The 18,393-nt window shown below is 38.3% G+C and overlaps 1 long non-coding RNA gene across 1 annotated transcript in view; it reads left to right on the plus strand.

Moving 5' to 3' along the window:
• LOC110743790 overlaps nucleotides 1-18,393 on the plus strand; it is a 94,126-nt gene that overhangs the window by 55,867 nt on the left and 19,866 nt on the right. Inside the window, exons 3-4 of the long non-coding RNA XR_002523386.2 lie at nucleotides 7,025-7,127; nucleotides 10,372-10,446. This is a non-coding gene — a long non-coding RNA (uncharacterized LOC110743790). The remainder of the gene's footprint in view (nucleotides 1-7,024; nucleotides 7,128-10,371; nucleotides 10,447-18,393) is intronic.

Consider the following 18,393-nt stretch of genomic DNA (forward strand, 5'->3'; position numbering starts at 1 on the left):
GAGAGGAGTGCTTAGAGGTTTGTATTTATTAGCAAAAAATTGGTAGTGGAAGCTGAAGAAAGAAAACATGTGAGACAAGAAGTATGGAAAGAGGAGACTGTAGTACATCAGCATTGAAAGAGCAGGTAGAAGAGGAGGCTACAAACAGATGGAGAAGGGATGTTAGAGAGAGGAGGAGAACAGGGCGATTGCTACCTTCTCTCAATGCTGGAGCATTTCTCTCTAATTAGCTGTTACCTTCACCTAGAATCCAGAATGCTTTTTTTTCAAATGAAATATTTTGGTGAGTCTCAATATTTTAAACAGAAATAAGTATAGCTGTTTTGGTTGAAGTGGGGTCAAGTGTAACCACAATCTGTGCTCTGAAATATGCTATCTCAACACATGTTTTTAGAATTAACTTTAAGTCTTTATTTAAATAGTTTCAAGTCCTAATAGTTCACTTAAATAGAGAAGTGTGTTTTGGCCAACACTGTTTTTGAACTTTGATGATGATGATGATGATGTTCTTTTGCAGCAGACACTCTTGGTTGTCTAATAGTCTTTTTCTTGTCAATTGCATTTCTCATTTCTCCCTACCATTCGACTTTTCATTGTTGGCAAAGTTCTGATTTGGTTTCCTTGTTTTCCTTTCACTGCTTAAGGAAAGTGAAATTCTTCCCAGCTTCAGGGCATAACTGGTCTACATCAGTCGTGGTGGTTTCATTTCCTTTGTCAGTGATTTGCTTAGGAATGAATAGAGTATGTAACTCACTTTTGGTGTATGGAACTGAGGGTAATTCTGCTGAGAAGTTTCTGGAAAGGCTTTTTTTTTCATTATTGAAAAGAACTGCATGGAGAAAACATGCCTATTATTAGTTGGCTGTCATCATTGACTATGACATCTGAAATGTTCTAGCTTTCTTGTGATTATAAGGGGAGGCATTGCATACTGAGGATGAGGCATTGCATCCTGAGGATGACAGGGAAGAGAGAAAGGAAGAAGCTGGAGTCTTGAAGATGTTATTCAGTAGCTGAAATAAGTGACCCAAAGCTCATCTATTCTTGGGCTTCTAGTTGTGTGACACAATAAAATTCTTTATTGTTCAGACCTCTATGAGTTGAATCTTCCATTACTTGCAGCTGAAAGGATCATAACAGATTCAACTCCTCTTCTGGCATAAAGGTTATGATCCTGAAAACCCATTCATTCTTTTATACATTCAATAAATCTTAATTGAACATGTACATGGAAAGCATTATCTAGGTGCTGAGAATACAGTAGAGAAGATCCCAGATAAGGAGCTGACATCAGGGAATGTAGTAAAAACAGAGAGAAACTTACTGTGTCTGGAGCATAGTGAGTAAGGGGGAGAGAGTTATGAGGTGGAGTTAGAGAGAGGTGGAGGTGAAACTGTGCATGGTATTGTAGGTGAGGTTGAGGATTTTGAACTTTATTCTAAAAAGGGTAGAAAGAATTGAAGAATTCTAAATGAAGGAGAGTGACAGATCTGCATTTTTTCAATTGACTCTCTGGCTTCTGTGTAGAAAATGCACTGAAGAAAGTCTAGAAAAGAGGCATAAAAGCAGTTATTTACGATTGTCCAGTGAGAGATGTCATTGGTTTGCACTAGGAGGTAGTCACAGAAATGGAGATAACTATGTGACTTCAAGTTATAATTTAGTGGTAGAATTATTAGGATGTCACAACTAATTGGACATGGGGAGTAAGGGAAGGAAAACTGTTAAAGGAGACTCTAATTGATAATTGTTAAAGTTTCTGGCCCTGGGTAGAAGATGGTGCAATTTTTGAGATAAAGAACACTGGAGAAAACGCAGATTGGAGTAGCATATGATACAAGAATTCCACATGAGTGTTTATAGTAGCACAATCTGCAATTGCAAAAATGTGGAACCAGCCTAGATGCCATCAATCAACAAGTGGATAACCGTGGAATACTACTCAGCCATAAAAAGGAACAAAATAAGGGCATTTGTAGCAACCTGGATGGAGTTAGAGACCATTATTCTAAGTGAAGTAACTCAGAAATGGAAAACTAAACATCCTATGTTGTCACTTATAAGTGGGAGATAAGCTATGAGGACACAAAGGCATAAGAATGATACAGTGGACTTTGGGAACTCGGGGGGGAATGTGGGAGGGGGTAAGGGATGAAAGACTACACGTTGGGTACAGTGTACACTGCTCAAGTTGTGGGTGCACCAAAATGTGAGAAATCACCACTGAAGAACTTTTCTATGCAACCAAACACCAACTGTTTCCCTAAAACTATCGAAATAAAGATAAATAAAGAGAAAAAAAGAGAAAAAAAGATACAAGAATTTGGTTTTGAAAACGTTAAGTATGAGATAACTGTGAGACATTCAAGTGGAAATTTTAAGAAGGAAAGTGGAGATGCAAGCATGGATCTTTTAAAAATAAGAAGCCTATCAGGAGATAAAGAATTTAAATTATCTAATACTGAATCAGTGTTAATAGATTTGTGATTTGTAGTCCAGTTTTCTGTGCCTGACAACTAAATACATGCAATTGCAAGATGTATGCTTATGAAGTCTTTCACCAGAGCTATAGCCATGAAAAGGAGCAGAGTTAACAGAGAATTGAGCCTGTGCTCTAGGTCTCATGTTGGGTATTGAATAATGTGAACTAACCTGAGTCTACACGTCACAGACACTCCCGTTGACACCACTCTTAAAATACATCCCAAATTCTACTTCTTTTGCTCATCTTCACAGCTACAGTCCTAATCCAGGACACTATAATATTTCATCTGAACCAATGGCATAGACTTTTAGTGTCTCTTGGGCAGAGATGCCAAATAAACAGTTGGATGTATGGTTTTGGGGTCAGGAGAGAATCTGGGGTTACAGTTCTAAATTTAGAGTCATTAGAATGAGAGGGGAGTTAGTAGGAATCAGGGCAGTATTCCAAGAAGGGGAGGAAGGTACAAAAGCATAGAAGCATGAGATAGTATTGGTCTGGAGAACTACAAGATGAAAAAAGAAATCTGTATTAGTTAAGTATAATTAGTCACTGAGATAAAACACTTATAATAGAGAAGACAAGGCATCTGCCTAAGGTGACACGATTAGGTCTTTAAAAATAATATAGTAGGTTGTTATTTAATCAATGTGGCTTAAAACCTATATGGGTTGGACTGGTAGTTGGGAGTGGATGAGAGAGATTAATGCTTAGCAAAAAGGTTGATTCAGAGCCAACTATATGATCAGTCTTACATGCTACACGGAGTATTTAGATTTTATATTGTAACTCCATTTGCTTTCACAAATGTCAGAAGAAGCTTGAGTGATGATGAGAGAAACACGATAATTCACATCCAACAAATAATGATTAAGAACCTATTATGGACACTCTGGATGATACAAAGGGCTGTGGCCTTTGAGATGATTATCTGGTTGGGGAAATGAGACACTCCAACTAATAACTGCAGTACAAGGTGGAATGTGAAGCCAGTGGAATTTAAAGTCAGGATATGTGGAAAGTTAAGATGTTCCAAAGAAGGATGGATGAAGAATGAAAGGCACAAAGAAAGCTTTTGTGAATATGTGAGTTTGTTGTCTGTGCAAAAGAAGGGCAAAGGAGTGAAATTGTCAGGAGAATGTGTGGTGCGATAGGAAAGGGATGAAGACTGAATTTTTTTTTGAGACGGAGTCTTGCTCTGTCGCCCAGGCTGGAGTGGAGTGGCCGGATCTCCGCTCACTGCAAGCTCCGCCTCCCTGGTTCACGCCATTCTCCTGCCTCAGCCTCCCGAGTAGCTGGGACTACAGGCGCCCGGCACCACGCCTGGCTAATTTTTTGTATTTTTAGTAGAGACGAGGTTTCACCATGTTAGCCAGGATGATCTCTATCTCCTGACCTCGGGCTCCCAAAGTGCTGGGATTACAGGCGTGAGCCACCGCGCCCGGCCGAAGACTGAATTTTTGAGCAAATGAAAGACACCAACAAAATCCGACACATAAAGATGCACACTTGAAACAGATTAATCAGGGTAAGGTTGACTATGTTATCAAATAATGGTTTCATGAAAGAATTAACTATAGAATAAATAAACAGTGTGCTCTTTCCAAGGACAAGAGAGACTTTTATCTAAGAAATTTTCTTTATACAACTCTAGCTCTCATAGGAAGCAAGGTCCTGGTTTCAACCCTCCGCCCCCACCCCACACCCCACCAGCACTTTCTTTTCTCCTTTGGTGGATACGGCTATACTGCTGCATCTCATTTCCTGCAACCAAAAAAGCAACTAGGGGCACACACAAAGTAGATTAAAAATGTAGGTAATGAAAAGAGATTAATAGCCTGAGCAGGTAGTTGGGCGACTGCTTTGGGGGAAGCTGATCACGTTGCTTTATAGGCTAAGGTCATTGTGATAATGTTGGTCAAAATCTGCCCAGAGGAAGCAAACTGCTTTTAACTGTACTGCTGTTGGTTAGCAAACCATCATACTGGTTTTGTGTTTGTTTATTAATTCTCCATTAAATCTGGATAATACTGTAAGCATAAAGCAGTAAGCTTAAAAATCAGAAATATTTTGGAATTTTCTCTGAAACCATAACAACATATCTTAAAGGGCAAGAGAAAGCAAAATTGGGTTTGTCAAAGCTAGACATTTCTGCTAGAAAGAAATTGAGATTTATAAGGTTAAACCAAAAAAGTTCTATCTTGCTAGTATGAGATTCAGAACAAATGGGGAAAAGAGTCTGAAGATCTTAGTATTCATATAATAACTTATTTGATGTATATTAAACAATTTTTGCAGTAGTAAGACATGCATTCTGAAGTGGTGTGTTTTTGAGAATACAGGTTTATGTCTCTCCCCTGGCCCACCCCTCCTACCATGAGCTTCAGAGATCGGAGGTATACTGCATTGTGTGTGTGCATGTCTCTGCGTAAAGCTTTTGCTAAATTGGATTTTTCATTGCAATCTTACCGCAGGATTTGTGGAATCCTTTCCAGATATGATATTACATTATTGTAAAAGCTTTACTCCTCTTATCTTTGTGGGCAGAAGGGTCACAATGGACTGCATATGAGGATTAAAATCAGCCTGCCCTGGAGCAGAATAAACCGAATGGATTACACAAAACATTTTAACAAATGCTGGAGGTCCTGGCTTGCCTTGGTCTTTCACCTCTGAGATTTCAGAAAATGTTCTGAGACTATCATTTGGAGGAAAGCTGAAATCAGATATAAAAATTCCAGCAGCCACAAATGCTGAACTTATGTAAAACATTGATCTCAGTTTTAGGTACCACTTAAATCCTTTCTTTAAAAAAATGGTAGAAATGTTCTTAACTTCTTCTGCATTGGGGAAATAGGGCATTCTAAGGTTCTGCCCTATGCTATTCTCTTCCCTCTCTCTGCTTCAAAGGAGCTCATTTTCCTTCCCTGGTTTTCTTTGTAACTTGCAAGTGAGGGTATGGGCAGTTTCCAGCCACACCTCTGAGCTGGCCTCACAACCCGGGGCCCTCCTACTACCTATAGTGGCTTAAGAACTGAAGTTCTGGAACTGCCACTCATCCAATGTGGCTAAAACATTGGCTTCTTCGTTACTAAATTGTTATTACTAAAGCTTGTGTGGGAAAGTATTAACCTGAGAGTATATTAATAGCAGGGTCTAAGATGAATATGACGCTTTCCCTCCAAAACAATATAACCTAAGCACTATACTGGCTTGCTAACACCCCAGATAATTAATTAGTAAGAGCATCTCTTGCTACCTCCGTTCGAAGAGACTGATGTTTTCTGTGTAATTAAGGTATTAGTAGGTTATCAGTGATTAAAGTATAAGTAATTAAGGTATTAGTAGTAGTAAAAGCCTTTTTTTTAAAAAAAAACTTAAATTATAATGAACAGTGTTAGATTTTTAAAGTAGGTAGAATAATTTATATAGGTGAGAGAAGTAAACCTCTGATGGGGGAGGAAAATGGACAAAGAAGAAAGTGGGGCTCTCTCCTGCTCTTCTGTACACCTAAATCAGGGAACCTAGAGAAGCTGATCCATTGTTGAGCAAAGCACATTAATGAGCCCTAGAACAGCAGTGACACACTCAAGCCAAGCCATAGGTAGCAGAGAGTTACAGTGTTCTGCAAATTAAATAGGGGAATTGAATTTTCAGAGGACAGCTTGAGAAGCAAAGCATGGAGTCTTTAGGGAATACCTACTGTTTACATTTTGTTTTTCACACAGTACACTGTACTCAACCTTCCTGCTGTTTGAGTAGAAATCAAAGAAAAGGGATCATGTTTATTCTGATACAGAACTGGAAGGACAGAGTGAGTGTGACTAGAAAAGACAAAGGCAGCTGTTTTATGATCTCCCTTTCCCCATCCTACCTCAGGTATGGAGAGTCCCGGGGAGGATGGGCAAGGTAACACTGAGTGGGAGATGGTGATCAAGAAAGCGATTTCCCAATCTCAAAGTGCGTCTGAGTTACTCTTGGCTGTCATGCCTGCTTGTTTGGGAATTCTAGAAATGGTAGTGAAGATCATACTTGGAGGATAATCTGTGGAGCCACCCTGACCTGGGTTTGAATATTGGATATGAAAATATAGAATCTGTATGACTCTGGGCAGATTTTAAGACTTTAAAAAATGTTTGACTCCTCACCTGTGAATTAGGGACAATGATTCCTTAGGATTTTCTACACACATGATCATGTTTTCTGTAATTAAAAAACAGTTTGAATTTTTCCTTTCTAATCTGTATGTATTTTAAAACGTATTTCACTTGATAGGACCTCTAGTGCAATAGTGAATAGAAGTGGTAAGAGCAGATATTCGTTACTTACTTAAAATCTTAGAGGAAGAGATTAAAACATTCAGCATTTCACCATTAATTATGATTTTACCTATATGCTTAACATATATGTTCTTTTTCAGGTTAAATTTCTCTTCTTAGTTTGCTGAGAGTTTTTATCACAAATTAATATTGGATTTTATAAATTTTTTTAGCACCTAATGAGTTGATCATATGGTTTTCCCTTTTTATTCCGTTAATACAGGTTAACCATCCTTAATCCAAAAATCCAAAATTCCAAATGCTCCAAAATCTGCAACTTTTTTGAGTGCCAACAATGACGCCCTGCCCCAAGTGGAAAATTCCATGTGAGTACTTAACACAAACTTTATTTCTTGCACCAACTATTGAAAATATTGTATAAAATTACCTTCAGCCTGTGTGTATAAGGTGTTTATGAAACATAAATAAATAAATTTTATGTTTAGACTTGGGTCCCATCTGCAAGATATCTCATTATGTACATGTAAACATTTCAAAATTCAAAAAAAAAAAAAAAAAAAAGAGAAAAAAGTGAAATCCAAAACACTTCTGATCCCAAGCATTTTGAATAAGGGATACTCAGCCTGTACAGTGAATTGAAGTTATTGATTTTCAGATGTTAAACCATCTTTGCATTTCTGTTAATAATACTACATGGTCATGATGTCATTTCCTTTTTCTATATTGTTGCAATCAACTAGTTAAAATTTTATGAGTTTTTGCATTTATGCTAATGAGGAATATTAGTGTGTAATTTCCATTTCTTGCAATGTTTGTTTTGATATCATACTAATGTTGGCCTCATAGAATGACTTGGGAAGTGTTCCCTTTTCAGCTATTTTTCTGGAAGAGTTTGTGATTATTTCTTTTGTAAATATTTGGCACAGCTCACCAGTAAATTCCTTTGTGTCTGGAGTTTTCTTTACGGGGAAAATGTTAAAGTACAAATTCAGTAGATAATAAATATTAAGTTATTCAGATTATTCTTGGATGAACTTTGGAAGTTTGCGTCTTTCAAGTAATTCAACCATTTGATCTAAATTTTCAGTTATTGGCATAAATTGTTTATAATATCCATATATTATCTTTTAAATGTGGGTAGGAACTGTAGTTATATTCCCTTTCTCAATCCTGTTGGGGATAGTTTTCTCTCTTATGTTCTTGATTAGGCTGACTAGAAATACATTAATTTTATTGACTGACTTTTGGTTGCATTGATTTATCTTTATTTTTTTATTTTTATTTTTATTTTTTTTGAGATGGAGTCTTGCTGCGTCACCCAGGCTGGAGTGCAGTGGTGTGATGTCAGCTCACTGCCACCTCTGCCTCCTGGGTTCAAGCGATTCTCCTGCCTCAGCCTCCCGAGTAGCTGGGATTACAGGCACCTGCCACCATGCCCAGATAATTTTTGTATTTTTAGTAGGGATGGGGTTTCACCGTGTTGGTCAGTCTGGTATCGAACTCATGACCTCAAGTGATCTGCCTGCCTTGGCCTCCCAAAGTGCTGGGATTATAGGCATGAGCCACCACACCCGGCTCTTTTTTGTTTTAATTACACTAATTTCTCCTCTTTATTATTTCTCTTCTTCTGCTTACATTGAGAAGGGTATGCCTCAGGGTAGAGAAATTTTTCAGTACAATCTGATATTAACAATTCCCTGTTTGTTTTGCTCTGCCCGAACCCATCCCAATTTATCCTGCCTCTCAGGGAACCTCCCTATATCTTTGCCTCAGGCGCTACTCTTTTCTAACAGATGCCTCCCACAGCTGTAATTAGAAGGCTATACAGTTGGAGGGAGTGGTGATGAGAGATTGGCCCATGCTGGAGTTATTGGCTCCCTAGTGCTGCTGGCTATTCCCAAGGTGGTCCTACTGATTTAACATCCAGAACATGTCTGGAGGGAAATAGGTTCTCACAGCCTTTTCCCTGTCCTAGTGCCTGACTTTCTTGTGCTCTTGGCTGCCATTTCCTACCACTCCTGGGTCCCAGATTCTATCTTCTTAGAGATTTCTCCTGGTTTTGCTTTTCTGAGTTTTGTTAGTTTCTTCCTGGCATCTGGGCATCTCCAAGGCTCAGTTCAAAGATGAGAAAACCAACACTTTGTGTCTTGCTTTCCCCCAACTCCCTTTGGAAATGTTCTTTTCTTTGCATCTCCGCTTCTGCTCAGGTGTGACTCAGGCTGTATTAGAGAACTGAATTTTTCAAATGGGTCTTTTGAATCTGAATGAGTCTACTTAGTATTGCAGAATCTTGGTTATATTGTTTAGCAATGGAGGGTGACTTTAATTGCAGATAAGCACAAATTCCATTAGGTGCATATTCTTTATACTAGAGAGATGTTTTATCACTTGTTAAATGAATAATTATAAAAAAAAACCTTTCAGGTTGTCTTACAGTGTGATTTGAGAAAAGAACAAAGTGTCAAGTGTGCACTAAATTCTATACGATGGTCATTATCAAAATAATAGAGCTAGAGATATTAACATCTTTTTATTTTAAGATTTCAATGAAATAGTCTAGATTCAAGATAAGGCTCTGGAGAAAAAGAGCTAATAAGAGCCTTCATTGTAACATGCAAATGAGCTGTCTTGAGTGGTGGCAGAGGTGAAGAATGTTGGCAATTTGGCTGATTTTGTTTCTTTTCTGGAAGGGAGGATTTGGTCATCTGAAAATACTGTGTAAAAGAAAACATTGTAGCTACGAATCATGTCTTTATGAGAAACAATGAAAAACCTATTCAAATCCGCTTACTTGCTACATCTTCTCTGTACTATGGAACTTCAAAGTGTAATTACTGGGCCAAAAAAACCCACAATGAATTAAAAAAAATAAAAGCCATATAACCAAGACAGACATACTTTCCGGAGGTTCCTAGCTTATGTATAATCCGCATTGCTTCCACACAATAAACAATTCTTTGAGTTTTTAAAGGTTGTATTAGTATTAGAATAAATTCCATATCCCCAGAGAATAATTATTTTCCCTTAACGAATAACAAATAATAATAATTATTCTGTGGCCTTCTATGGCCACTTTTCCCCTGAAGAACTCATGAGGGTGCTCTGCTTCTATTATCTGCTTCTATTACACTTTTGTGTTTGTATCTGTGATTTGATTTCTATGCTATATTATTAAATGAAATTGTTAGATATATAATCTATGTCATTTAAATATTTTTGTGAGGCTAAAGCAAAAGGTCTCCTGGGCTGTGTTGTCCTGGCCAAGTTGAATTCTTTGCGCTTCCATTTCCTCATCTGTAGAATGGGAATCATCATGCTCAACACGTGGAGTTTTTAGGAAGCCTGAGGGAGATTATGAATGTTAAAGTGGGTTTTCAGATGGGAGGCAAAATACAGGTGTAAGTTGTTTTAATTATTCATATTAAGTGATTATTAAAATAATAATTACTAGTATTGGAGAAACATTTCTATCACTTTCTGAGTACTCTGAATTTTTTTAGAACATCTCAACTTGGATTCAATGGAATCGTTGTATCAGAATTCGCAGTGTAAAAGCGATTTTTTTGGTAATATTTAGCTTCCACAGTTACCTTCCTTTTTATTTCTCAGGGTTATATCTACCAAGGAAGGATGGAAAGAAAGAGAAACTTCAATGCTACGTCGCATACCCGGGACCAATCTCTGGTGTGTCAGTCTTTTCAGTGTGTTCAGATCTTTGAAATGTCTTTCTTCATAATTGACTGTCATGCCAACAATTTGTTTACTTTTAAGGAATTTATCTGATTTAAGTTGTTCTATCATCAAGACTCCAGCTTAGAATTAAGATAGTGTTGCAGACTGTCGTCTTACCACTCCTTGGGTTCCATATTCGTGGTTTGTGTGATTCAAATGGTCCTCCAGATAGCATGTTTGTTTTTATCTGTGACCATTCTATAAAGCAGGGGTCCCTAATCCCTGAGCCATGGACCAGTACCAGTCTGTGGCCTGTTAGGAGCCAGGCTGCATGGCAGGGGGTGAGTGGCGAGCCAACAGCATTGCCACCTGAGCTCTGCCTCTGTCCCATCAGTGGCGGCATTCGATTCTGGTAGGAGCGCAACCCCATTGTGAACTGTGCATGCGAGGGATCTAAGGTGTGTGCTCCTTATGAGACTAACTAATGCCTGATGACTGAGGTGGAACAGTTTCATTCCAAAACCAACCCTCTCCCCTCCATAGAAAAGTTGTCTTGCACGAAACGAAACCAGTCCCTGGTGCCAAAAATGTTGGTGACCGCTGCTATAAAGAAAGCACCCTGAAGACCAAAGCCAGTCATCTGCCTAGAAGGTTAAATGTGGTTTAATCCTTCAATCTGTTTGCAGGAAAAATGGCTTTTAAAATATGCCTGTACCAGTACTGGCTTTATTTTGTTCAGTTGACCTCAACCTATTTCAGATGATTTTCAGGGAGCTTGTTCTGTGACTTTTGTTGCTATGAATTAAATTTGTGAACCTCTAGAAGTTGTAACAGCGCTCTTTCAAAATGATAGAGGCCCCATCTATTTGACACGGTTTCAGTCAGTTCAGGCCTGAGTGCAAGAAGCTTCACAATAGCCTGGAGACACTGCCTGGCTTGATAATTATATGATCCCCTAAGGAATGTCACACTTAACTGGAAAATGAAACACTTAAAGGCACCATCACATTCTTTCTCAGTTTTCTTTTATTTTCAATATTGTGACTTTGTAGAATAGCTTCTTCCTTTGATCTATCTATAAGGAACGTTTACAGATAAATTCCATGTGTTCCTGTTTGAATTTGAGAGGGGCTTATGCTGCATGTTTCAAGTTGATTAAATATAAACTCTTTAAATCCATGCCTTAAAGCAAAATGTTTCAGAGATAAATTCCTAAGAAAGATATATTTTAAACTGAAACTTATTATTCATCTTCATAGGAAGACAGCCAGAGGTTATTTCAATTTTGGATAATTTTATTCTGGGTTTCTAAATATTCTAGATGGTTTTCCAGGCACTTGCTGTATGTTTTTGTCTCTATATATTCTTCAGTACTTTTTCAAATACAAGTTGGTGGCCTACTTACCCTTGCAAAGCTAAACCTTTGTGAACTTAATAGTGCCTTCCATTCTCCTTAGATGAAGGAGCCTAACATTTAGAGTAGCTGCTAGGTGCTGTGCTAGGTGCATTATCTAGATTATCTTGTTTAATGCATAATATTATGAGGCAATACCATTACTGTCTTCATTTTACAAGTGAAAAAAAAAAAAACAAAAAAACAAGGAGCAGAGAGGTTTATGAAGTCGTTCCAGCTCAAAAGTAAACAAAATAGTAGATGACAAAACTTAGATTTGAATTTAGAGGTGGGGCTAATGGGATATAGGATAAACCAAATCAAAATGTTTTTTCCTTCTTTAGTCTCTATTCTTACACAACAAACACAGAGCACGTCCGACACCAGCTGTCCCCATGCTAAGTAATTCTCTGGCAAATTCCCCAGGACACACAAGCAGGATGCCCTCAAATTCAATTCAGTTCTGACACCCTCTACCTGGATACAGTGTCAGATCCCACAGATTGAGGCCTCCATTTCACAGGACTGACCCCCACTTCAGATGCCAACTGCAAGCACAGGTTATGACCTGTACTTCTGACTGGCTGGCTATGTATATCAGCGTTCCCACGATTCCCTCCTTAGGTTTGATTAATTTGCTGGAGTGGCTTACAGAACTCAGGGGAACACATTTCCTTACTTATTATAAATGATGTTACCAAAGATACAGATGAATAGCCAGACGGAAGAGATGCATAGGGTGAGGCATGTGGGCAGGGGTATGGAGCTTCCATGCCCTCCCTGGGTGTGACACCTTCCAAAAACTCCATGTGTTCAGCTCTCCAGAAGCTCTCAGAACGTAGTCCTTCTGGGTTTTAATGGGACCTTCATTACGTAGGTATGATTGATCAGATCATTGGCCATTGGTGATCAACTCAAACTTCAGCTGATCTCCTCTCCTTGGAGGGGGTGAAGGGGTGCGGCTGAAAGTCCCAAACCTCTAATCATGTCTTGGTCTTTCTTAAGTCATCCAGGGTCCCCCAGCCACCAGTTGTCTCATTAGGATACAGAGGACACCCTTATTACTTTGTAGATTCCAAAGATTTTAGGAGCTGTATGTTAGGAAATGGGCACAAAGACCAGATATATATTTTACAGTATCATACTCTGAAGGTTCTGAAATTTATGCTCTTTCTACTGTACCAGATGGCAGTAAGAATGTTTTAAAGAAATCATCAAGTTACAGTAAAGTGCCACAGTATGCGTAAATCTATTGTATGTGCATGTGTGTGTGTGTATTTAATTATAGCCTGCCAACTTGCAAGTGAAGGTTTGAGAAATCTCTGAATTCCAGTACATATAGAGACTACAGTTGCTGAATGTAAACATGGACATGGTCTAGCATTTCACTGCACTGCTTAGTCAACATGGACATGATCGCCCTCATATGACTTGGGAAGCAGAGACGTCACATTTGGATGTTTCCCTCCGCAGACATCTAGTGCAAAAGTATCATTGCTAATGAATGCAAACTGGAATGTAGAAAACTGTTTAGGAAATTCAGTACCAAAGTTGTCCTGTTGGTTTGACTTTTAATCACTATGGGCCCTAAAGTACATGAAGTTAATGTAATCAGCATGAGATGAAACCAATAGTGTAGCTACAGACAGTTTTAGAAATCAACAGTCAGGATAGAAGACTACAGGACCTGCACTTCCATTTCCCTTGACAGAAATAGAAATTGTAAGTGCAGAACAATGGCAGGATTAGACCTTTTCATGGCTGACTCAGATGTTACAGTTTAACTCCCCAGATGAACTGAGACTTGGGAAATAAAGGCTTTTTTTTTTTTTTTTAATGGCTGTAAATCAATAAGTGGTAATAGATAAAATAACCTGGACAATATGTGGCTTTAGTGAACTCTACAAAATTCTTACAAGTCTACCTTTGCTTGAATGAGGAGGAAATTGATTACATAAAGTGTAGTAATTTCCTCTACAGTGGAAATTACATGTGTATAGAGGGGTAGATTCACTGATCCTTCTATTCATCCATTCATGTGTAACATAAGAACAATTAACACTAGATAATGATAATTATCACTAGATAATAAGTTATTTTTCCACTGTGGCCAAATGGAATGTATGAATAATTAGATGAGAAATCAAGGATCTTGATATTTGCAGTACATGATCCTGGCTTTAGCCCTTAGCCTCTTTTGTGCTTTTCCCTCCCCTCCCCCCCCTCCCCCTCCCCTCCTCCCCCTCCCCCTCCTCCTCCTCCCCCTCCTCTCCTCCCAGAAATCCTAGTGCATGCTTATATTTTTCATATCATCTGGGAACAGCATCTATATTACACTTTATAACTCTCAAAGAGTCGGAAATCAGAGGTCCTATTTTAACTCTTTTAAATTTCCCTATATAAACTAAAGGGTGAATTGAACAATCTCTGGGATCCCTGTAAACAGCACAGAATAAATGAAAATAGCACAAATTCAGAATGTGACCTATGTTTGAATCCTGGCTTCATCCCTTTCTGGCTATATAACTCCTCTACAGCTTGGATTGTGTCTGTAAAGTGAGAATGTAATATTATTTAATATGGTTGATAGGAATATTAAATTAGAATAACAATAATGGCTTAGCACATTGTAGCTAGGCAAGGGAATTTTTTTTTTTTTTTTGGTTCTCATCCTTTGCACAACTATAGGGACTAATTGAAACCGTAAAAGTTAGCTTTTATTCCTACTTTTGATTTTAACAGTTCAGATAAAACCATTATAATATCACATGGGCCAACAGACAACTGCATTGCAAGAAGTAATTTAAACTGTAAAAATCACGTTCAAATGTTTTATTTCTTTCATTTCCACAGCAGCCCTGAGCTATTTCTCAAATATTTCTCAAATAGCTAACTGGGCTGCTGTGGAAATGAAAGAAACAAAACATTCTAAAGTGATTTGGTGATTCCTCTATTCAACATACATTTATGGAAGGGCCTATGTTCTGGCACCATGGTGCTTCTACACTGGTGTGTAAAACCAGATGAGGTGCCTGCCCTCAGGAAGCTTATCATCTAGCATGGGAAGACTAACATTATTCAAAGAAGCACACTGAAAAAGAAAAAACAAAACAAAACACATCCTTTAACACCTTTTATTGGGAGGGTTAATCTAAATTGGTCCCTAAGAGATACTGAATATGTAGCCTTCTGGTAACTGGGTGGTGAGTAAGGGGTCATGCATGTGTCAAGTCCTTTTAGTATGAGGGACTGAGGTTCCCTCAAAATTCTGCTCACATCAGGTTTATATGAGGATATCTGTGAACTGATAAAGGGAAGCAGTCAAGAACAGAGGTCACTTTAGAGACTTAAAGTGACTCTCTGCATCCTCATGGGCTGCCACATGGTCTCTCAGCTCATGGTGTCTTGTTTCTGTTAGTGGGTTTTTTTTTTGTTTGTTTTTTTCAGTCTTATAATATTGGCTTTCCATGACATGGCATGGCCCTGAGAAATTTCATGGCTTTGCTCCAGCCTCTGTTCACCCTAGCAGCCTCATTATATTAGGAATACCTAATTTAAGTTTCCAAGAGAGGTAACTGGGATCAACTCACCTTTTTGCTCCAGATCACACCAAAGCATCTGACCAGAGTGTGGAATAATGCTCCTGAGGCTAGAGGTGCACATTCTTCATCCTATCAGATGTGGCCAGGAGTGCTGGCCTGGAGTGGCGTGAAGGGGACTTTGGGGTATCTAACGTGATTTTTCAGGCTTCAGTGTGAAGTGGATGAAATATTTCTCTGGATTATCTGCTCTGTATACTCACCAAATAGCCTTAGGTTGACTTACATGTGTTCTCGTGTTCCTGACCTTGGGAACACAGGGCTACGAATAAGCAATGAATGGAATGGTTGCTGGCATATATGGTCACTCCATTGAAAATTACTACACAAATATTTTGATCTATAAATTCATCTTTTGTTGGTCAGTGATCACCAATCTGACCAGCTCTAGGTGTAATGACAAATTAAATGTACCAAGTAGAAGACCACACACTGGGATAGTAACCTCTCCAAAAACACATTCTTTCTTAGATTCTCACTCTTTAGCCTTGCATTATTTGAGTATGATTGCATTATTTGAGTATGGTTGCATTATTTCAGTTCCATTTGAGAATTAGTTCATTGATGTATAATATTTGAAATCACTTCTTTATTATCCAAAAGCAATACAGACAGGTGTGGTGATGCACACCTGTAATCCTAGGTACTTGAGAATCCGAGGCAAGAGGATCACTGGAGGCTAAGGGTTTCAGACAAGCCTGAAGTGAGACCCCGTCTCAGAAAACACAAAAGACAAAACCCCAGAACACATACACACAAAACAAAAGCAATATTGAATAAACATAAACAAAATGTAGAAAATAAAAATAGCCATAATCCTGCCACTGAGCAGTAACTACTATTTAAATTTTTACATACATCTTTTCCAAAAGGGAAAGAATGTGCAAACATATATACTGCTATATTTATAAAGATGAAATTTTTGTGTTCATACTTTTGTAGTCTGTTCATCTCACAATGTTTCTGAAATTTATTTCCAGTTTTTTCTAAATAGCCTTCTACCATGTCTTCAATGACTACTGACATCCTACTAGATGAATAAAACATGTATCTTACAAATTTTGGGGCAATGAAATGTAGTTCTTGTTATTACAGACAATATTGTAATGAGTTCTATTGGCTAAATATTTTCCAGTCTTCATGAATATTCCTTTGATGTATCTTATAGACTTGGGTGATGCCCTGCTCAGACTTCCTTTCTGAGACTAGTGCACTCATTCCCCAGCTGTTGTGTTTTGGCTGCAAATGACTCACAGCTGCCCTTTTTCACTAGATAGATACCTGCTCTCAGATAATGGAACCTACTTGCCAAAAAAGGCTACAACTCCAGCTGCCACAGGAGCCTGCAGTCAAAGACTAAGACCAAAGACCAGCCCTCTTGATTCAAGGTGGAGACAATTCTGCAGGGGCAATTTAGGCTCCAGAGCTCTGATAAATCAGCCAAAGCTAGATTTTATCTTTGCTTGACCCTTTCCTCTTTCTTTAGTCCTCACTCCCTTAAATGTTTTCCTGAAGAGCATTCCCTCAGTACATTACAATCTACTTGAATCCAAGACTCTTTCTAGGGAACATGACCTAAGATAAAAACGACTAACTAGAAGGTCTATCTATCCATCTTCTCATATATATATATGAGAGTGCATACATAAAAAGCCATTGATTTTTGAGATTTATATATATATATATATATTTTTTTTTTTCGAGATGGAGTCTCAGTCTGTTGCCCAGGCTGGAGTGCAGTGGCATGATCTCAGCTCACTGCAACCTCCGTCTCCTGGGTTCAAGCAATTCTCCTGCCTCAGCCTCCTGAGTAGCTGAGATTACAGGCATGTGCCACCATGCCTGGCTAATTTTTGTATTTTTAGTAGAGACGGGGTTTCACCATGTTGGCCAGTCTGGTCTCGAACTCCTGACTTCAGGTTATCTGCCTGCCTCGGCCTCCCAAAGTGCTGGGATTACAGACATGAGCCACCACGCCCATCCTATATATTTTGAAATTGTATATTTACTAAAATAAAATTCACATGCCATGCACTTCATCCATTTAGAGGGTGCAAATCAAGAATTTTAGACTATCTACAGACGTATGTGCAGGCATCACCACAGTCAATATTAGAACATTTTCATAATCACAAAAACAACCTTGTAGACTTTAGCTATCACCCTCTACCCAACTATCCTCTCTAGTCCTAAGTAAGCGCTGATGTACTTTTGTTCTCTGTACATTTGCCTAATTTGGACATTTCATATAAATGGAATAATATAACATACGATCTTTTGTGACTGACTTCTTCCACTTACTTATGGGTTCTTACATAAACAAAACTTAAGCTTAGCCAGTCATAAATGACCAACTGAGCATTAATTATACGATCAAGACTTCCCCCCTGGATAATCTAAATAAGGCAAGTGGAAGAAGTAAGTCACAAAAGTACTTAACTTTAATGAATCAACAATTTTTTTGCTCTTCTGCATTCCCCCTATAAATGACTTCCCTTCAAATGCATCTAGTGGAGCCCCATGCCACTTTCAGTTTTAAGTTTGGTGCTGATTGATGAATTGTTGTTTGCTCATATAAACTCCTAAAAATTATAATGTGCCTCAGTTTATCTTTTAATACTATTCATAATTTGATGATTATTTGGGTTGTTTCTTAATTTTTTGGCTGTTATAAATAGTGATGCTATAAACATTTGTGTACAGATTTTTGCATGGACATATATTTTCATTTCCCTTGGGTATATGTCAGAAAGTGGAATTGCTGGATCATATGGTAACTCTATGTGTAATGTTTTGAGGGACTGCTAGACTGTTTTCCAAAGTGATTGCCCACTCTACATTGCTACCAACAGTGTATGAAGGTTCTGATTTCTCTATATCCTCACCAACACTTGTTATTATCTGATTTTTGAAATTATGCCACTCTGATGGGTGCCAAGTGGTATCTTGTGGTTTTAATTTGCACTT

This window comes from Papio anubis, chromosome 7 (genome assembly GCF_008728515.1).
Source record: "Papio anubis isolate 15944 chromosome 7, Panubis1.0, whole genome shotgun sequence".
NCBI lineage: Eukaryota > Metazoa > Chordata > Mammalia > Primates > Cercopithecidae > Papio > Papio anubis.